A 23,554-nucleotide genomic window follows, 5' to 3' on the forward strand; every position below is an offset into this window, starting at 1 on the left:
AAAGTTTCGCTCGAGATAGGTAGCAATTTAAAGTTGCTTCGCAGCACGTACGGGCGAGGTGAAAAATTTCCGTTCGAAATTTTGCACGGAACGATGTTTTTATTTGTTTCTGTTTTCTGAGAACGAGTAGCGAGAGAGGAGTGTAATTGCTTGTTACAGCCCGATGGGATATCATTCGGTGTTCGCGTTCAGCAATTAAACAATCGATGGGGATCGATAACAATTCGGTGCAGCTATTCGGTGAACCGTTACGAACCGTTACAGAAACTTTTTGGGTTTTGTTTCCCGTTCGCGAAATTAGGTTCATCGCGGCGCACTTTGAATTATAATAAGGGGTGATCATGCTAACGTTATCGTTAAAGTAGTTATGGATAGTGAGATCTTTAAAGCGAAGTTCTGGTTTGCGGTCAAGCAATCTCCATAGTAGACCGCTGTTTCTGTATCACGATAGAGGAACGCTTCTATGGATTCAGCTAATCGAGTTGGCAACTATTGTGTAGGCACACACGTACACATAATCGCGTTACCAGGAGGCCAGTCGAACCCACCGTCGCCGTTTAAAACGGCTACGCGAGTAATAACATCTAATAACACTTTTATTGCATGCACATGCTATGGAAGTGTACGTGCATGGTGCCCACGTACTTATGATAAGTGTCCTGTTGAGGCTAGTTAACTAGCGAACAGACTGTCTTCCTGTCTTTAGCTTTGTAATTCGGTGGAAGGATCAATAGCGCTGCCTTTTATTATCGCGATTCTCTTTCGCGTTAAAGGTGGAATCAAGAGAGGATAGTATAGAGTGAATACAGTGCGCCTGACTGAAGGCAACCTAAATTGCATGGGCGTACCGATGCCCATCTTCTGGGTTGAATACGCTGGATCAAGTTTAAGCTTACTAATTTCCTCCTTGATTGATCGCGAATGATTACAAGATTTCTTTCTTAGATGAAACGATAGCGCTATGAACTCTCCGTGTAACCTTTGAGTCGAGCATATCAAAGGATTTAAATTACGGCTTGTCGATGACAGTTTCACGCTATCAATTTGTACCTCGCTTTTATCATTATCGTACTTATGGAGAAGACTCTCTAGGATTTGAAAATTTATAAAACGTGAAATATTTGAAGGTAATTATGGACCAATTTTAATTGAGAGGTCCAATAGAAAATAAGCACATGTCCTAATGTGATATGTTTATAGATACTGATATTTGAATTACTACACCTGGCAAAAAGCTTTTGGCCAAATGCAACAATAAAAAATTAGATAAAAATACTGTAGTTTTTGAAATGTGAAATCATGTTACACCCATCTAAAATTTCCATACCTTTTATACTCATCATGTAATAGTCTGTATTTCAAAACCTATTATATTTTTAAATAATTTCAAAACCTATTATATTTTTAAATAACTTCTTATTGTTGCCTCTTATGTTGGCCTCCAAAGTCACATTCTTTAATAGTTTTTATTGTACTCTACTTTGAATATATAGTATAGCTCTATTAGTGTAATTTTTTATATCCCAATAGTTTGACTTAATTTAATTCTTCTGAAGCCAAGATTTGATAAGAACTGTTAATTATCATTTAATTCAATTACTAGTTAGAATAATTGTTATAAGTTATATTAAATGATTGAAACATTCGTAGCAAATTATTTTTCTTAAAACTGGTTTCCTATTAATTTATCGTATTATATACACTGTACATATATTTGTTTTCCACTAGACTCTCAGTTATCAATTTCTCGTAAATCTAAATGATTGATCACGTGTTTCTAAAATTGGCATATTTGGCTTGGCAAGTTTCATAAACTTTAGAGAGTTCTCTCCATCAGTATTATCATAATTTCACACTTCAATATGTTCCAAAACATGTGACTCAATACCTACTCATTACTTTCATGGGTATTAGAATCCTTTCAATTTAATTAAATGCACACTCAATGCCTGTATTTATTTAATATTCAATCGTTTTTAACAGCAGCATGTTGAATGGTCATTTACAGTTACTTAGCGAGTATGTTAAACCGTGAATCAGCATACAGTAATTTTTAATTAATTACATGTTTGATAACATAATTGAAACGCCTAGAGCCAAAAAGATACAAATCGAGTTTGAAATTCAAATGTGTTAAATCAATCCCATTTAAAGTCTCTATGAAAACTAAACTATATTTAATGTTTGACATATAGTAAGGAAAGTATACATAAATTTTTAATGAATTTCATTTTTTAGTTTATGAGTTATTGAATATTACAGAAAATAATATTGCACTTGCATTCCTTTGACGCCAAATCAATTATTCGCAATTACTTTTTATGAGGAAAATGAAAAAAAAAACGTAAAACATCATATTGCAACGACATGCTAATGTTATTAAATGCCTTTATTATGTGTATCAATAGTTAAAATATTATTACAATAATTACTCATCAAATTCATAGAAATTCTTCGTCGCTATCTACAACAATTTCAGTAGCATAAGCTGTTCTGTATAGGTAAATTGATATTTATTCTCCAGCGTCTGAGATAAATCACTTGCACCCCTTTTTCATCAACTTATTTCAATAATTTGCGTAGCATTTAATTTTTCTGGCCTTCAAGTCCTATCTTTACGAAATATTAGATTACTCAAATTATATACAATATTACACTTAATGATTTAACCAACCATTTCAGTTTTTACCTTAAAAATTTCAAAAACACTACTTTGCAAAGCATACGTTCAACGCAGGGATTAATTACCAACGGATCAGTTCGTCGATCGACCGAATTCGGTTCCTGCGTAGAAACATTTTTTCCAACCCTGCCCATTTTCCGTGCAGCGCGCATCGACTTCGGTTACACGGCCCGTCGTAAAGTTATTTTCGCGGCGCGAACCCGTAAAAGCTTAAAAAGTACGCGTTGCAGGGCGCTGACAATTTTACAGCCACATTTTAAAGGCCGCCCGCTCTTACCTGTATATCGGCTTTAAAAAGTTATTGGGGCGAGGATTACCTGGGTAAAAAAGTTTAAGGCAAATATCTTATCCTTGAATATAGCCACGTTCTGGCGCGGCCATACGTAACGCGGCCAACGCTTTGACTCACTCAGAGCTGGCTGCGAGTCGGCTTATGCGCGATGCGAATTCCTGTGAAAAACGTCTCGAGCGTTTTAAGCCAGTTAGCGAACGTTAATGAATAGCGAGTCGTTACATTTAAACCTGTTACCGACGAGAAGTTTAGTCGCGCGGGACGGAACACGCACGGGACCGCATTAAGAATATTAGCATTTATCAACGTGGCGAGGACATTACACAAAAATAGATTTACTGTTTTCAGGTTGTTGTCCTAACTAGATTCCTGTTATCCGCTTGTTGCTCTACGGAATTTCGGAATCGTAGCTCGCGGTGTTCCGCGTTTTCGTTCATTTCATTATTTCCAATTGTGGGAAAAATGGTCTCCCTGGTCGGAAATTGAAGTACGTGTTCCATTAAAATAGTTTTATGCTTTCATTGTTCGTGGCTTTCTAAATAGCGAAACGTCTATTTTGTGTCCACTTTATGCCTGAATATCTTGCGATATAGTTTGAACGTTTCAAAAACATCTGATAGTGCACATCTTAAAGACTTCCGAAGTTTACGTTCATAGGACGTCTTAAAGCTACACTAAGTGGACGTTTTAGAGACGTCTATTTTCGAATCTGAACGTCTCATAGACCTAATTTGGACGTCTCCAAGATGTCTTATAAATATCTTTTAAAATATCCTAAAGACATACTGATTTGTAAGACATACAGACTTTAATTTGTGAAAACATCTTTTAGACATTTTTAGGGCTTTGCTGAATTTCTTTAAGACGTTTCTAAGACGTCTCTATGCTATATTTGACAATGCTCGTACTTCGTAATTGGTTCGTGGTCGATGCCAGTGGTTTTCTTTTAAATTGTTTTATAGAAAAGAATACACTGTTCATGTGTGCACGTTGTCATCGCGTATCGGTTACATCGATAGCGGTTGAGTAATGGCGAACCGTCGGTGATAAAAACCGAAATCCGCTCGGCCGCTAAATACGCTCGTATCTCGCGTTCGAGTTTGGCCCACAACGCTTCTATCACAATTTAATTTAAACCAAATTAAATATCGGATACACATGAATTACAGACGTACATTAATGCAAGTTCATTTAAAATGTTCACTCGGACGTTTTAATCTCGTATCTGTGTTCATTTAATTTCCACGTACGTTCAATTTATTCCTCACTAATGGCAATATTTCGCGAATTATCGGGTACAAGATAGGGTGCATTATTGATTGATGTTTATAACTGTCGGCGATCGAGTTTCAATATTTTATTAAAAAATGTTGGCCGCTAGCTAGGATTTTTATTTAACGGCTGTCAGTTGTACTTCCTACTTGCCATGCGTGACATTTGACTGATATTTCTTGAAATAAAACGATGAAATATTCGGGCAGGATATTTGGTGGATGGTTGACACGGGAAAATTTTATTAATTCCTTGTGTAACTCTTTTGAGCAAAAACCTAGGAGTTTTTAGCAGGTTCTTTTGAAAATGCACCGACTGAAACTTGAGGGTGAATTACTTCCATTTGAAACTGCCTTGAAATCAATATAAATGCAAGTAATTTAATTTTGAAGGTAGGGCAAACTCATCCAATCAGTAGAATCAATTTAGTAGATGCATTATTTGATTGATAAATCTCAGTTTATTGCTTTTCTGTTCTTGGAATGCAGTTGTTTCTTTGTTTCAAATAATTTTGAAAATAATCAGTTTATCAGTGAAACATCCAAATAGTTAAATATTCTATGTCTAGTGTAATCGAACTTATTTTACAGTGGTAATCGATGCTATAACAGTAATTATTTTAACGATTAAATAACTTTTCAGATTTTTAAATGAGAAAATAACGAGATATGTTGTAGTTGACTCTCTCAAATTACAGTTATTTCCAGTATTGGAAATTATTATTTCCAATCCTGTTATTAAATAAGCTTTTCATATTTTCCAGCAACGTAATTAAAAATAACGAACCAAATTATTCTGAATACATATTTTTTATCTTCTTTTTTATTTTCTATCTTCTTCTTCTAACAAACAAAATTTGCTGTTTGTCCGAATTACACTGATCCTGCCATACAGCTTGAAGGTTAGAGTTACTGTACTTCCCTAATTTTATATTTCCATTCTTGCATCTGTTCATTCATGAGAATGTGATTTCCCTTGGCCAAGACCTTTTCTTAAACCAAGGATTTTTGTTGGATTCCCAGGAATAATTAACTTGTATGTTAACTACAATACGCTTTATTGCAACAGTGCGTACAGTTCGACAGTCAACCAAAATCTGTCTTTTTCACCGAAGGCAAGCATCCGACCCTCTTGAGAGGGTAGGTGGTGGTGGAAACTCTGTAGGCCTCTTGAAATGAGTTTATGGGTTTTTCCATGGTTGTGCTTGTAAGGAAAAGCAAGGTTGCCACACGAATTATCAAGCTGAGAAATGCTAGGTTTCCAACATTTTTAAACTTCCCTTCGCAATATTCTTCAAAAACGTTCATACAGACACATATACATACATACATATATATATATACAAACATATCATACAGACATAAGCCTTTCTTTTTCGCGGCAACGGTTAAATAGTCCACCAATGTGCACGGCCCGATGAATTCGCTTTTCGAGTTACATCAGCATACCGTGTGTGGACGAGGAGGCATTTAATATCGCTACAAATATTTCCCCACGTACACATAAATCGTGGATTGCCCTCTGAGTTGGTAACGCCGGATGCAGGTATTAAAATATCCCAGATACCCATCGTGAAGGTGCGCATACATATATTACTTCGAACCAGGCTTTCAGTTTCCTACAGATTGAACGTACCGGTATTCGTCGGGAAATTGGATACACGCAGAACGAAAGAAAGCAACATAATTCACGATCGTGGATCCCCCCGGTCAATGGTTATAATGCACCTTTCGTTTCGCGACCGGAATCAATTCTTTTTTCCTGCCACGGTCTCATAGGTTCCTGAAACGCCGAACGCGTATTTCCCGCTGACCCATCCGTGCTCGTTAGAATTGGAAAGCATAATTAGATTACGCGTCGGCACTAAATTAAACCTATAAATCATCGAAGAATCGATCCACCGACTCACGGGTAATCTCCAATGATTAAGAACCCGCTATACGTAGTTATTACCGAGGGATTCTCGCTTCGACCGCGCATAATTTCCACCCGTTTATGCTCTCTAAACCAAAAATCAAATAACCCTCTGACAAATCTCCTGATACTCTGTGTACGATCGCCTGCGCAGGATATCGCGAAATTTAACGTGAAATTGTTGGGGTGTATTCGAATTATCGATGGGGTGGTGGAATAATGTTCGAAGGAAAAGGGGGACGATGAGATTTCCTCGAGCGAATTTCTCACGGAGTTCGTGAGGAATATGCTCATAGCCGAATTATTCGCAAATCCGTTAGATATTTCTAGTTAGTTGGTCAATAACATAGTTGATTGACGCGACCACAGACACTGAATTAGAACTCCTGGTGAATGTTGACCGCCGCGCGGAAATTGAATTTCGATGACAAGCGCAAAATATTAATGGGCAGCCCGCGTCACTATGCCGTTACATAATATCCGAGCACTTCGGCCTCCTGCCTAGTGCTAGAAATTGGGCGCAATTGCGGAATAATTGTGCATAATGGCGTCGCGAAAATATTAACGATTCACTGAGTACGGTAGAGCGTTTGTATGTCGTCGAGGTATGGGAAAATGTTCTGTGAACCGAGAACTATGAATGGCAGCGTGCGTACTACATACATGTTCCATGAAGCCTAAAAGTCATGCATTAATGATTATTCTAGTATCCTTGTTTGGCAATGACATCGTTGCGATCGTATTTATGATAGACATGCATCGAATTCTTCAAACTTTGGATATGGTTTGTGTTAGTAGGGATTAGGTAGCATTGTGAAAATTATGACTTACATGATACCATAGCAGGATTATTGAAGACTAATTAAGAAAATTGATCAGGTGATTTTATTAGCTTGAGATTGTTTACCTATTTATATGAAATTGAAATTTATAAAAAAGTTCCAAAAAACGTATAAAATAGACGTTATGATAATATTTAGTATCATTGTTATACTCTTTAAGGTAACGTGAGTTGCGCACTTTCACGCATAAATGGACATTGGAATCTGTTCAACTGATTTTGAGTAATCAAATACGTACTTGGTTTCGATAAAAACGAGTTTTATTTAACATGGATTTAAACGTGACACACGGTTCTACGCATCAAAAGAGACGAAACACAGCCCGATCCGCAGGAAATTAATTGCACTCACTTTAAAAGGGCACTCGCAGAGAATAGAACCGATCAATTCACCCCTATATCGTATGGGCATAATCGCATTTGCATGCTGTACTTTGATACAGCGCCCCCGTAAAATCCTCTTTCGTATGTCCGATGGATGCTGCCCATTATGATCACAGCAGCCCATCCCTCAACTGCGCGCAAAATTGCTACAGTTTTCGCTTGTGGGGACAAATTTTGGCAGCCGTGGATTGAAATTCAGAATCTGGTTGCATATAGCAACGTTATCAAGCTTGTTTTCTACTAAATTGCTCGTATATCACCCAAAGTATTCTTACCGAAAACACTTTTCAATTGATGGTAGAATGGCATGGATGTTTGTACATGATTCAAGACTGTACATCGTAAGGGTCATGGAAATATAATTGAAAAATATTAGTGAGAATTATATAGAAGCGAGTCAGAAGCGTTATCTTCCTGATGAAAATATATTATGAAAACTACATATTTTTTAATGAACATATTTCTCCATCAAAATGAAAACAATATTTGAAATTACAATACTCACCTATTTTGTTCATTAAAATATTTTAAAGGTTACAGATGAAAAAATTCCATCTACTGTTCGCAGTCTGTTTTTCACGGAAATACCACGTCATAATTCAATTGTTAATAGCATTTTCAAAAGTACATTTTTATAAGTCAATTAGTAGTGCAGATAATCTAGATTTTATAAGCTTAATACATAGTCTGTAGGTCCACATGAAAAAATCAGTGTGATTTCAACATTACACGAATAATGTTCCTAGTTAAAGAGACAATTAGATAATGAGCTATCAATAATATTATATATCAGCAAAGTCATATCTTAAAGAGTGTCACATAGTTACCCAATAATAAGTACTTTGCTGCGAATCGAAACAAGAGCTGGTGAATTTCAGCTCGAGCAGATCCACTTGAAATACAGTTCCACGAACCCCGCGTTGAACTTCGTTTCCTCCCCAAAAGAAAACTTGTTCTAATTCCGAGGAAAAGATTAGCAAGGAACGAGTAATCAGATTACCCTAGTTTAAAACCGTACGTTTCGTTTGTTACCCTTCCTTGTTGTTCCTACTAATGACTTGGACGTAGCAATTGCTAACCGGCTTGTCAGAGCGCGCGATCGTTCCTTTAAAGTTAACAGGAGGCGCAAGGGAATCTGTTTGTACCATCTGACAGGGCGCCCGATTCATTAGGCTTTACAGTTCCGCCGTTAGCATTGAATCGCTAAATAGAAGAAACGTCAATACCTGGCAATATTTAATCGAGGAGTCGAATCCGCTGTAAATTATTCGCTGAAAATTTCGTGCAACACTTCGCTTTCATAATTAACAAAACTACAATTGGCATTGAGCGATTCGTCACTCGTTGCCACGTAAATGTATCTGACGTTCGTGCGCCGACTCTATGTTACCATGGATTTCGGTCGAGTAGTAGTGTTACATAAACAGCTATCGAAAATGATCTACAAACCGTGTCAGTGTCGACGACCATCCGTATAATTTTGATCGATTACCTTGTCGAGACGTGACGGATGTTAGTCACGTAACCGTACGAATCAATAAACACGGGTCCTGAAACTGACAAATACATGCTAACGATTCTTACGCGACGAGGGAGTGGCCAGGGGATGAGAGAAAAAAAAAAAGAGTAGAAATCACTGTGCAAGCTATCGTTTCCGCGAGCAGTCTATTGGTTCTTCCCGGAATTCATCGTTATGGGAAAAACGACTTTCCATCGACCTGGCGATACAATGTATAATTCATACAATGTGATCTTATAAGGAAGCCGATAATTGGATATAGGAAGGCCCTATTGAGTTCTACGTACTGTGCGTCTGGCTTCGATTTTCAATACTTGGTTTTGACAGGCACTTGCCTCTCGCGACACAATGCTCCGCGTATACGCATAATGCGACCATATAGAATTAGATCGAATTTCCCTTGTGTAGTCTATTTTCGCTCGGCCATTTTGAAAATCCATTCCTCTACGTCTGTGTTGCATAGGGTTGTCGCACAAATTCCCTCCTTGGATGTTGTAGGGGAAATTGGGAGGTGGGGAAGAAATAAAGGGTGTGGTATTATATTTTGTCGCTAAAGTCTTGCTCAGGTCTGGGGTCTAGACCTATACAAATAGAACACCTGTTATTTTTCCTCCATTATACCCAAGAAGGGAATTCACGCGGCAACCCTAGTGTTAAGTGCACCATACACGATACGACTAGCTTCGAGACATGTATCTCATGAATCAGTATCATTGAATCTTGGATAACATGAGCCACCTTTTCCTCTGTATCACCAAGCTAAACATTTTGTTGAAATAATATGTCGAGCAATAAGTTATCAAGGACAAAAATTAATCTCTTTGGAAGAAGTAGTTCTTAGAACTCCAATTACTGGACCAAGGACTGTTTGTTTATATAAAAGGTGATAAGAGTCCGTGGGTCCTGTGATTAAATTCGTCGGTCGCTTTTTAGTCTTTCGTAATCACTCAGCAGAGTCAGTAAAAGATATACCTTCCTATATGAAATAAAAGTTTAAGTATAAGAAGGAATAAAACTGTTAAAATTATTTTTCCATAACCAAAGAATCCCGATACATTTTCTACCTTCCTAGGCTAAATTCAGTGTGTCGGTACATGTAATTCATGTAATACTGTAGGTCCATAGGTAAACATGCGCTTGACTTTTCTGGATTAGCGTAAATGTTCATGGCTTGGTATGAATAATGAGATATGCAATAACGAGATATCGTTCGTGCAACCGATGACGTATCAATGTGTATTCATGTCACTGTCAAAATATGTCAGAAAATTGCTGTTATGTCATTAACATGTCACTAAACGTTTAGCTTGCTGATATAGAGGAAAGGAGGACCTCACGACTCCCAAGACTCATTGATACCGACTCATAAGACAATTCTCGAGCCTGATCGTATTGTCTATGGAGCTCTTTACATGCCTGCTCCTGTTCGCTATTTTTCTGCGCTCGGCGCGAATCGAGTCAACACGACCTGCTCTGTGCGAGTGGAAATCAAGTTTAATTCACCAGTGGGAAAAACCACCGTCGCTAATAATTGACAGGCTGTGATCCCTGTAACGTTTGACGGCGTGTATCTCGTTATCTCTGTTATTTTTTAACGTGCCATTGTATCACGTTCGACCAAAATGTCGGGGAAAACGTGGCAAAGCGTGGGATTCGATAAAATCGATCAGAGTCGCGTAACGAGAATCGCGATCCCGGCGAGATAACGTATAAACGAATCTACGAAATTATATTTGATTGCCTGCGGTTCCCTTCGAGCGCCTACGATGCGTCTCTTTGACGCGGAAACGGACAATTTTACAGCGCTGAGGATATGAGACAATTGTTCCTATAACAATTGTTTGTTGGGAAGTTTTGTTGTTGTTTGTTTTTGTGGGTGGACCTAGAGAAATTCAATTTTTTTTTCTTTTCAATCTTTTTAAATGATATAACAACGCAGTGACTTGCTATTTGGTTTATGGAAGGTTATTGGATTCACATGTCCAAATTCTAATTTGTGTATCATAATTAAGAAAATTGTGTATGGTCAAACGTAGAAGCTGGAAGAGTATTGAGTACCAATTGAGTATGTTATATATCAAATGGGATATATTTCTCGAAATGAATTTATGGATCATATAAATTAATTTTTGTTTAACCATACATATGTGAAAGGGAAGCAGAATATGAGAATATTTTTAAAAAATAAGGGGATTTGCTGTGAGTAGTTTTACAAGCGTAAGAATTACTGGAAGACACTTTTTCATCGATATTCAATACAAGTAATATTTATTGAAATAAGTTCTACTAAATGCTATAAAATCATTCAATATGCTAGAAGATGAGGTGTCAACTAATTATGTTATAAGTAGAAATATGCTAAAAATTTCTATATTGTAATTTACAAAAAAGCATAATTGCACTGCCCATGTCCTCCTCCAGACAAATGACTGTATAGAAATAATTTTTCTTCTTCCTCAGTACTGAGCAATTTTCTAAAGTTTTCGGCTACAACGAACACACTGTAGAAGAAAGAGATAATACAAAAATTGGAGCGAAAGTAGGGCTTTATAAGGAGACGTGGCCAGCACAGAATACATAGGATTTAAGGAACTCTCTCTTTATACCCTAATTATGCGAAGCTGTAATTTGACCAAGGAGACTGCGAAAAGAGCCGAGATTCGAGGATGGAATTAAAGAGCTTGAAGTGAAATTACTCAAAAAACCTCCTAGACACGAAAATTATTTAAAATTAAGAAAGATGAACAGTACCCTAATTGACTGTGATACACTTAACTTGAATGCACAGTGGAGACCTACCCCCGCTTATTTGAACGAGCAAACACTCGAATCAAAGAATGAGTTTCGTTTACATTGCTGATTTCATTGGTGCTAGTTGTTCTTCTAATTTACCTCTGTTAAGGGTTTCTCAGTCGAGTGGAAGAGTTGATTGTTGATTTAAAAATTAACAGAAATATTGGCTGTACTGGAGGGCAAGGCATTAGTAGTCATTAGTCAACGAGGAGCATGTTTCTTTCGATTTCATCGGATTATGTACAACTAATAACCGACTTTCGACGAATCAAATCGATTCTTTGATTTGACAACGACAGGTGAATTATTACTTTTCGAAGTGCCATTGAATAAATCCGTGATCTACTTTTATTGTCCGTCATGTATTCGAGAATTCCGCGACTCGTCAGACAGTGAGTGAAAATGAAAGAGAAGAGATCGATAATTCATGCTGGTTCCTGATTAAAAATTATTTATGCACGAGTAACTTTGATTCAACTACTTAGGAACGCGAATTTATTCAAATTCAAGAAGATGATGAGAATCTTGACGCGTTAATTTAAAATAGAAGATACGATCCGATGTCGACGTGAACATGTGAGATACGATCCACGAGAGAGTTGTTCTCTGAAAAAACGAAAGGATGAAAAGACTATAGTAGAAAATTTGATACGATCACAAAATATAGAGTAGCGATACTCTAAATAGAAAGCTGAATGAAATGTCCTCTATAGCTCTTAACTCTATTTTAATTGTTTAAATAGTTCTCTTCTTATAAAAACGATTTGTCGCAATGAAAAAGTCAGTATTCAAACAAAAATAAAACTGTTGGCGAAATGAGCCGTATTGAATTAGAAGGAAGCTAAAAGGGGAAATAAACAAAATAAATTCCCGCTGTAACTGCGACACAACACTGAAAGAGGGTTTATTCGACACTGGAAATACGAGCAGCAGGCGGTGTCTCTCAAATGTAATATTATTTTCATTTCGCGAAATGAAACTTTCTGCATCTAGCCATTTTTACCTCTTTTTCTTCATAGACACTAACTTCTCGACTATTCGATAGAACTATTCTATTTGATAAGACTGTGACTCTTCATGCATTTAACAATCGAGACGCGTCTCCACTTCTCGGTGTTTCGCAAGAAAGATCAAAGTGGAATATAACAAACGGACCATGAACTCGTGTTGCATTCTTCCTTTCTTTGACAAGATTTGAACAGTGAAGTATTTAGTAATCGTTAAATGTTAAACTGTTTTGTTCTTTACTGCTTCCATGTTCCAATTTAACGTTTCGAAATAATAATTTATTAATTCAATCGATCCTGTTCATACCACTCTACCCATTTAGCGTCTCTTGAAATTGAAGTACCTCGCAATGTAACGTGAGAGCATCATAGACCAGGTCCTTGTGGCTGTCCTTAATCACGGATTATGTATCGCCAAGCTTCGCAATTAACGTACCCCTACGTCACTTGCTCAGTGAATTACATTTCAATTAGTCGACTTCTCAGTTTCAAACTATTTCATTATTAATTGAACAGCACACTTATCTAAAATCATAAAAATTTTAATGTACGTAGAAAAGAACTCTCTAATTTCGCAAAATAAGAAAACTTGAAAATATTTATACAATATTTGTTATTCTTGAGCACCATAAAATGGGTAACAGCATAATAAATAACCGCTTTGGATGAAAATCATAACTTGCTAGTAGTTCAGATAATCCACGTTCTATCATAGCTATAGTGCTCCGCTGACAAGATGAGCCCCAGCAACAATGCAGATCGATTGATTTCGGGGCTCACCTTGTCAGCAAAGCGCAGTGATTACAGTTGCAACGCTGTCAAAACATCGAAAGGAACGAAAATTTCGGAACGTTAAGTGCTCTGAAGTTACACATAAAAATAAGACAGACAGGGAATGGCAGAATGTCGGGGCTAGAAGGCAGCGCGTTGAAAAGAAAACGTATAAGGTTGATGAACGAAAAGGCAACGGGATGAAGGTGGCAAGAAGCACCATCGATTCCCTGGCAGTACATCCGTGTAATCCAGGCTATCCGCGAGTCGACTTTTTATTGCCAGGTCGACTAATTTATCTCCCTAAACCCTGGTGGCGTCTCATACATAAATCCTCACTGACCGTCTCTGCGCCATTGCCCTATTCCTGCACTGGTCATCCCGTGCACCAACTGAATCGCCCTGGCATCTCTCCCCTATTCCCTTCTCCCTCCTCCCCCCCTCAAATTAGAGAAACCCTTCCAAGTGTGCTTGGATGTTACAAAAAGGTACGGCGGTTCTCCGGCATACTATAAGGGGCCATGTAAACCCGTTGGGGCGCTTAATTTTCTTACATCGTACCTCTGGGATATTCCAGACGCTGAAAAATCAAGATTACTGAACTCCACGTTTTAATGTGCTTATGTTCACGTGTTAGTGAGATTTTAAGCTTTTATTACTAAATATTTCACGATCGTGTGAATATACGTTTTAATAGACTTACAGATAGAACGTTTGGGATCGATAATTGGAGCGAGGTGAATAATTGGAAAATGCAGGAGCTCGTGGAAAGTAAAAATATGTGTAATCTACTTTTAATCGAATTTCGATAGTTAGGTATGTAATCGTATATGGAGCATTATGTAGTTTAATTTCGGTGATTGTAAAAGTTGCGATTTAGTTTAGGGTTTTGGTAGCTTTAAAATTCGATACGGATGCCATAGATTGACGTTGTTCGTGTATTTTGTTACGAAAATGGCTCGAAAGTTCGGTACTTTTAAGCTTCCCACTAGCCCTGACACGTTCGTCTTGAATGTCGGCTGCTTTTCGTTTTAAGTGCTCCACGACGCGAATATTGTGAATCTTGTTGCAGCAATGCAGACATACCTTAATGAGGATATTATGGTATGCTAGGCAGGCTTCTGAGTACCCAGTCCTAACCAGCAATGCCGTACTCTCATTTCGACCACTCTTTACGTTACAATGTATTTTTTCTACGTTGGTATTTTTAATTTCGCTAATTGCGTCTTACTATAATCAGATTTATCAAAAGTCGTTATATTAAATAAAATTGAATACTCCCGTAATTCTAGCAACTTGATTTATCTCGTAATAAGGAAAGTACCTTCAGCCATTGCCAATTCCCAGGGTACTCAAGATAATTAAACAGTTTCACCAATTTGTACAGAAAGAAGAATTGGATACGTAATATTGTGACAATCTCTCTTCACGTCGCGGCGATTAATTTCGATAGCAAATAAAATTTGCTACTTAATGGTTTTCCATTCTCTTCTGATAATGAAGCTACCAAGAAAGTTTGATTGTAGCAAAAAGGCGAGGGAACGGTGTGAAAAGTTTCTGCAATTCGGTCAGAGAACTTGCGTATCGCTGGAAATCGCTGGAGTTACCGCTTTAATTGATCTACTTTAACTTCCATGGAGGACTAAGTTCATTAATGGCATTATTAACAGGATATCGATAATGCCGTTAAACTGACAAATGAGGTGTACTATTTGGTTTGAAGCTCGACACCATAATATTTCACTGTCTAAAAAAGATTTCATTGGTACTTCATCAAACAGCCATTCTTCATACCCCATTATCCTCCTTCCCTGTTCTGCATTTATTTCGTTATTTTCCAACTAAGACAAGAGGACACCGCGTGTCGTGACGTTGAAACGCTGTCAGAGCCCACTGGTTTTTCTGAATCGGCCTACATTATCCTGACCGATATTTTCGCCGTTGTCGTTTATAAATGACGCTTTTTTTATGTACACATCCCATGTCGTTAGATAATCGGTGTCCCCGGCAGACCGTCATCAATCACTAATATCAGCTGCCAGAACGTGTGACCATCGGTAGTTTTACGAATTGATAAATCGCAAAGGGATTTCGTCCCGAGCGTGATCGTTCGGAATCCGTTGTTCAGAAAGTAACGCGATCTCATTGAAGCACAACGAGCTGCTGGATAAATATCGAATATCGTTAGTCGGACGCCACCTCGTTAACGAGCAACTGGGCATGTTTTCGTGAAATTTCCATTCGAAATTATAAAAAGCTGCAATCACGCCGACGAATAATCGTGCCCAAAACCACGGCGACAAGCTGTTTTTACTCTTAAGCGGTCTTACAGAGCAGGGAACCCGGATATGTTATAAACGTAAGAGCTGATAACGCGTACTTCATTGGTGCTTAGAAAAAATGGAGTAACTACCTCGCTTGATAACGCCTTCACGTGCCCCTCTTTCTTAATATCATACTCAAGCTTATCGTAGTCCACTGCCCCGTCTCCCCTTCCTGTCATTTATTTTTCTTTCTTTTTTTTCGAATTATAAAATGTAAGACACCCGAGAGTCATCCCAGAGGAGCTTCGGAGGTTGGAGAGCTCCTCTTTAAGCAATCCCAGCCAGTTATCTCGAACAGAGTACAGCTTTGCATAACGATTATTACTTTCTTCCCGGGGAAGCTTTGACCAGCTGCGCGGAGTTCCTATCTTTTTCCATGTCTACGAATCGACCCCGCATTCCCCTGTCATCGTCGGAACGAATCTCTGGGGAATTAGTCAGTTAACTATCTTACTATTATGATGTACTTATACAATCAGATAACTTGCCAGTATCATGGCTACCAGCTCGTGCATTAAGGAACTTTTCGGTTGACTTTATCCCACGATTTAGTGAACTCACGCGACGACAGTGTTCCTTTCCTCTTTTTGTGATTCCTGTGGGAAGTGGATCATTAAAATGCATGGGTGCTCTATTAAAGCATACCATTTTATGGATCGGTAAATCGAGGTAATTGGCCGAAAAAGTTGAGTGAATTTTCTATGTATTATAGTGTAAGGAGTCTCTATGTAGACTGGAACTTCAGTTTTTGATTAAAATAGGAGGAAAGTGTTACCAAGTTTAAATTACTATTGTAGTATATTAGGATTAAATTATATAAAATTAAAGTGCATGCTTCTTATAACAATTCATTCAAGTTCACTGTTAACGTAGGTAAATCAGTTTCTATATCTGTTATTAATTTTCTATTAAAATTATTAAAAAGATTAATATTAAAATGACTTAAGTGAGCTGAAGTATCAAAACACATACGAATTTCAATATCTACCTAGAATGTTTCATTTAAATCACTTTTATACTTCTCAACACTATTGTGTGAAACTGTTAGTTATACACATATCTGAAATTTTACAGTAGGAGTAAAAAGACAAACACTGTTTCGATAATATCTCGCCATTTAAAAAAAGAAAGGTTTCATTCTAACTGGCAATTTTTCACCGCGAAACACAATCGAACCTAGCAAAAAAATTCGCGTGCTCTGCTCCTCGTTGACGGAGACCTAATCATTTCGCGTAACTAGCGTATTCAAAGCACTATGTAGGTAAATATACGTTTCCCGAGTGTTTTTCTCGCAGTAATAGTGCATCTAGGTAACCCACTCACAAACATTTAGCCAAAACCTAAGTGCGTCATGTGCACGGTGCAAATTGCAAACTAGCTACGTATATCGAGTATGAGGTAGTTAAATATCAGGATTTCGGGCTAAGCGATATAAGCCTGTTCACGTGATCGCGGCGCAGACCGAGTTTGCGAACAAAATTCGAGAATGTGACTGCAAATAGAATTACTAGTCAGCCATATGGCTCTCTAAGTTTTATGTGTTTCAGTGTGGTGACTTAACCAGCTGCACGTCTTGAATACTCATTGCATGACCATTAGGGGTTGGAAATTGCAGAGGATAATTATAATGATACGGTTACAAGTTAATTCTCTTATTCTTAGTATTGAATTGTCTTTCAATGTCTAGGAAAATATAATACTTGGTAGATTTTCTGGTTCTAACTAACGTAGATATTTAGAAAATTAAAATTGGTTTAAATAAATTATTGGATGTATCTAAGAATTATAGAAATCTAGGTTTCTAAGGTTATAACGATACATATTGTTACGAATGTTCCAATGTTATGCTAATTGCATGGACATAGAAGTAGAGTCAGTATAGTTTCAGAATTTCTCTCGAACAATTTTTGGGCGTTTTAATCCTGTTATATTGTATGAAAAGACGCGCAAGCCATCATTCAGAGGGAAACATTTCACTGCACATTGGAATCGCGTCGGGTGTAGGACAGAATATTTATTTACAGATTTATCAGGTTTTTCGCTCCCCGGCCGATCGTTTTACAAACATTTGTCATGAGCAATCCAAACACATCCGACCAACGATAGGATCGATCGATCAACTTTTCAGACGAGCAATTTTCTGCACCTCTTGAGCCATTCCATCGTGAAATAGGATTGCATGATTTGAAATTAAAATTCACCGTGTCGCCAGCGATAATGCGTCGCCCGTTAATCCTGTCCCTTTTGATTTCGTAGAAAAAGATTGCGTATTCTATTAATTTCGAAGCGTGCAAGCGTTTAATCGCTCAATATTGGGTTTTTCAGAATAGCAGATCGCTAGCCACGAACAGAAAAGCGTAATGCTTTCGGATTACGCGGGACCACTTAACGCGTTTAGACACCGTGAAAATTGTACGGTGAAATAATAGATGTGCCCCGATTGGTATTTTACGTGTAGCTTTTAAAACAATCCGCAGTTCGGCCTCGATTCGACGGTTACCCGAAGCCGGCGCATCGAAATCGATAGTCAATTTTGCGATCGGCCGCAAACCTCGCGCCAAAATAGATCCCCTCCCTTCTCCAATAAAACTTTCCATTAGCTTTCTCGTTTTAAATTACACACGGCCTGGTTGCTCGGTTATTCACCAATCGATCCGAAACTTCGCTGATAACAATTTCTGATTTCTTCCGTCCCTTTTACTCTTCGATCAGTTACTTTCTGTATCGATTGAAGGTTGAAGCTCTAGCGCTGTTTATTTTTAGTCGCTTTCCCTCGCGAATTCACCCCCATTTTACACTGCACTATTAACCTATATCTTTACATACTATTTTTTCGCTCAGTGATTACTTATTCTCTGTTAATGAGTAAGACTGCTGATGAAAGGGGAACATGTGGCTTGGATTCGCGGGCCATTGCTTCTGTCTATAAATCAAACCTTTGACGCTCTTTCGAGTCTTTTCTCGATCCTGTTGTCACGCCTCGCGCCAACTTTCCTTCACTTTCGGTATACGAACCGAGATGCGCATGTGAACGTTTATCATGGGCGACTGGTATCGTTCTTTTTGCCTCGTGTCGCGGCGAAAACTGAACACTGGTGCCAGAGAAACACTGGCTATACGTTTAAAATAACGCGATCTGTGTGACGCGGGAATAAACACTGATAAGCGGTCAATATTGCCATCGTGGAAGTCGATGCTGTTGTAACTTGTGTACTACAAGTTGGTTGTGTCATTGTCAGTTGAGTTTTCATTGAGTTTCGAATAATAAGTACATTAGCTAAAGGTTTTAGGTTTCCTCTGTTAAGGGATTACATTCAGGAGAGACCCTCAGGATACTTACAAGTTCGAAAAAATTAAACAACAACTATCAATGGAAATGATGTCAAATATTTTTCTACTAAAGGACTTCTAAAGTTTATGTGTATTTGACATACATCTAAGAATCAAGAATGTAAGAAACAAGAGAGTGGGTTTCAGTCACGTCAGCATTGCGTTTGAAATTGGCAAGATACTGATTTACCAATCGAAAGTGGAAAGTACAATTATGAAAGTAAGACTTCTATTTGCTACTTAAGGTGCTAGCCTCTTCCGGTTCGACGAGCAACCGAGCAGAGAGAAAGAGATCAATCTTCGACGTGCCGCACCTCGAAATGGATATTACCCTGGTTTCACGGCCTCGTCGGAGACACCGATCCGATACGGGAGAGTTACGAGCGACTCTCACGGGGAAGGTATGGTTTCACGTGATACCTTAAAGTTTAATCTCGATACGGTGTACGTCGCTGCGCAGCACCTCGAGCCGAAAAACCAGGACACCGGAATCCTTGTTCCCTTCTTCGGATTCTAATCCCGTTTCCGTGTCACTCGTTTTCACAACCATCCCGAGATCATATCGCATTCGACAAATATAGACAATTACAGGTCTTGTACCATAAGAAACTGGTTTCATTACATATACAGTGTCTCTTTGCTACAGCGTTGCGATATAGTGAGAGCTTAGTAAGAATCTAATGAATGACGGACTCTTTTAAACATTTTCTTTAATCATCGAAAAGAAAGGTATGCAAGATGTATCATATAACGTTTTTTACTTACTTTAGTGTGTAAATTTAGCTCCTAAAGTATCTCTGAAATACTCTGTTTAATCTAGAGGAAATATGGTAATAGTATTCTAATATTCGGTAATATACAGATTTTTGTATAACAGTTCAACTATATCCACAGTTTTCCCAAATTAAATATTTTCCAACCTGTACCGCTGTTTCCTTAAGATCTTTAACCAACCATTTTTAATACAGCTTCTGTTTAATTAATTTTCAGTTCTGATCTAACCTTTTTATTCCTCTGTGGCTTTATATTTCATTGAACCAATTGCCTTTCTCCTTTAATAAAAATCTTCGTCCCAGTTTCATTATTAAAACTAGAGAATAGGAATAAGTCATGCAATACGAAATTCTGAAGTTTGAATGTCTTTACGGCACGTGTTGCATAAAATTCAATTCCTCAGTATTTCCAACCAGACTAGGCTTCATATGGTACGCCAAGAGTGCGTTGTTTATCGCAACGAGTGGGGCAGTTTACAAAAATAATACGACGGCGTAAGTAAATAGCGTAAATGGCAGGGGGTAATAATTCATTGAAGCTTAAGTGCAGTAGAAGGACGACAGAAACGAAGGATTCTGGCTAGATCAAGATTGCGGTCTCCCCCTTCGCCTCACTGTGATCTGCATCGCTTAACCGTAGCACGGCTACGACGCTATTCCCACAAGGCATGAAACTTTAAAGAGGGTACCAAGAGCAGCGAAGGTAGAGCACGTAACGAAAAAGAAACTCATCGCCCAGACGGAATCCCATTTACAGACATATTTTTAATGCGTTTCCACGCTGAGAAACGTGTCCCATCTCGCTATCGTCGTTCACGCGAAGAACGCAGCGAATAGATGTGTAAACACATTGGTGTAGTGATGTTGAGAAATAACACAATTTGAAGCAGAAAATTGTTTGTGTAATTACGTGATAAAAGAGAAAGAGGAAATTTTTCGTGGAGAAAAGTTTAGAAATTTAAACTAAAGTATTTTGGAAAATTTGAATAGTAACAAAGCTAGAAAGAATTATTATAAGCATAGATTTCTAGGGAAGATGAATATTCGAAATCTATAATAATCCTGGCGCGTTTGTGACTTTAAGTAGTATGGGACTTGTATTGGTCAGACGGCGTGGTTCGTAAGTAGAATATATCATACAATGGTCAGACATCGTGGTTTACAATTAGAATATTGGTTAACTCTCATTTATGATGTCTGTATTATAGCATAAGCGACAATATTAAGATTCTTTCTTTAGAATATCATTTCTTTTGAGTATTTATTTCGTTATTCTGCATTTTTTAACGTAAATTATTAAAGACCTTTGTTCTTTGTTTTATATCTAGCACAATTTATGAAGACAACAGAAATTTTGTAACAAAATTTATGACAAAACACCTATTACTCTTTTGTAGACATTCCCAAGCTTTGTCTGATTTATGTAGGTGATGATGAATTTTCTATCGTGGGTAGCCACAGAAATTCTGGCAGGTATTGATGGATCCAGCTGCATTACACGTTGGACTTTCATCGGTCCCCGTACAGCTCGTAAAACTTTTATATTTTCCAAAATGAGCAAATGGGTCGCTCTGTTCTCACTGCTACACCCAGCTTCTTTTTTTAGTATCCCCTTGTTCCGAATATTCCCATGACAGCCAAGAGCGGTTATTTTAAATAGCATACCAAGTGCATCTCTGAAATTTTCATTCCATTTCGTCACTCTTCTCGCATTTTGATCTAATTAAAATTTCCATGAATCAATTAGGAAGTTATAATAATTTTCGTGTTTCAGATCGTGTATAATTTTAATCGACGATCGAAGGGTGCGCATAAATGGGATAACGCGATAACTATTGAAGGGCGTGCATTACTCGGTCGGTTAATGAAATTTTCTCCCTGAAACATTGACGCTATTCACTTTGAGATAAATCGGAATTAAAATACTGTCACTTTACATTCAGGAAAATGGATTGTAATCGCATTGATAACGTGGCCTCGCCAAAGCAACGATATATAAAATTCACCGTTCGTGTTATCGAGTACTCTTTCATTACAGGTTACAGTGCGATTTGAATAATACCTATTTTTCACATTCTCTGTGGTCACATTTATCGCTGCCTCATGCATTCTTATATTTACATTATTCTAGCGTGAGGTATACTAAATTCCATTTACTTTATTAATTCAAGTTTCTGATATAAATTACCGAAACTAGAAAGTAAATAAGCGAATTTCTCAATCTCACAAAACCTTATTGTTTATTAAAAAAAAGTGTAGAATTAAAATAGTACTAGTTATATTTTATGTACTCGTATATTTCGGTTACTTTTAAAATTTCAGTGCTGACCAAATTTGTCTCACTTTCAACTTTGCACTTCAAAGTTTTTCGTTTTTTAATTTACATTCTTGGTAACCTTAAGCTACTTATTTTTTTTTAAATATTCTATGTATTCAGTATCCAGTGAACACCCACCAATAGCACCATTCTTCTGCCAAGAGCCATTCCAATGACATTTTGACTATTCGGAGCACATATTCAACAATATTTTCAGAAAGTCATTTGGTAGTCAGAATGTTCGATCTCCTCGTTGAAAAGGGAAACGTTGATAATACGAGAATGGATGACGTATTTTGCATTTTATGTTGGAGTCGCTCTCGTGACGCACTTACCTATCCACCTTGCATCATTGCGGCCAGCCACTTGCATGGCATACGGCACAAGGCATTTCCCTCGCAATATTTCTAAAAGCGTACTCCGTTGGATTGTGGCTAACGCATTTACATTTTCATAAACCAGCCATGTTTCCCTCGTAGCTCAGAGATCCACAAAACGTGTTACCATTATCTAGCTCAAACTGTGGTACTTACCGTTAGTGCGACCAGACCATAACTTTCAATTCGATGAGGTATAAACATATTTCACTGTGGAATAACATCGCTCTCGACAGAGTCGTAATGGACGACAACAGGATTTGATGAAAACGTACGAGTTCTTTCGAAGAATTACAAGTAACTGCTCTTATTCGACGATATACCTCTGGCTAGAGAAGTTAGGACACATAGTCGCGTTTCTCGTTTTCGTAAAGAGGGGGACGAAGACGGACTAATATTTTACAAAATTGTCCCTGGACTTCAGAGGTTCAGCTCGAGCATTCGTCGCGTGGCACGAAAGTGACTTTTTGTCAGTATCCGTTTTACGACAGGTGTTGCACGATTTCTGTTATATTCTTTCGCGCGGGGCGTTAATGCTTTTTTTATGAGAATGTACCATGAATTCCTGGACGCTTGAGACAACCCAACGAAGTCACTTCTGGGAATGTTTCAGCTCAAAGCTGAGGGAAAAACCTACGAAACAATAAACTCGCCGTTCTTCCTGTTTCTCCCGAAAGCTTACGGTTTGACTTTCGCTCTACCGGGTGTATAAACCTCTACGGCAGACTGAGTGTTTTACTCTGTTATCCTCTTGCCTTTCACACAGCTGTTTCCACACTCGTGGTTATCGCTAAGCGTCACTGTATTTTCGTGTGTTTTTCAAGCTTCGAATATCGCTCCGTTATAGAGGAAAGAGTAATTCAAGTTTTTAAATGAAGTACCTTTCTCCTTAAGTTAAAAAGTAAAAAAGTGAAAATAGGTATGTACCTATATACACAGGAATTTGTATAGTTTTCT

This window comes from Calliopsis andreniformis, chromosome 1, assembly GCF_051401765.1.
Source record: "Calliopsis andreniformis isolate RMS-2024a chromosome 1, iyCalAndr_principal, whole genome shotgun sequence".
NCBI classification, from domain to species: domain Eukaryota; kingdom Metazoa; phylum Arthropoda; class Insecta; order Hymenoptera; family Andrenidae; genus Calliopsis; species Calliopsis andreniformis.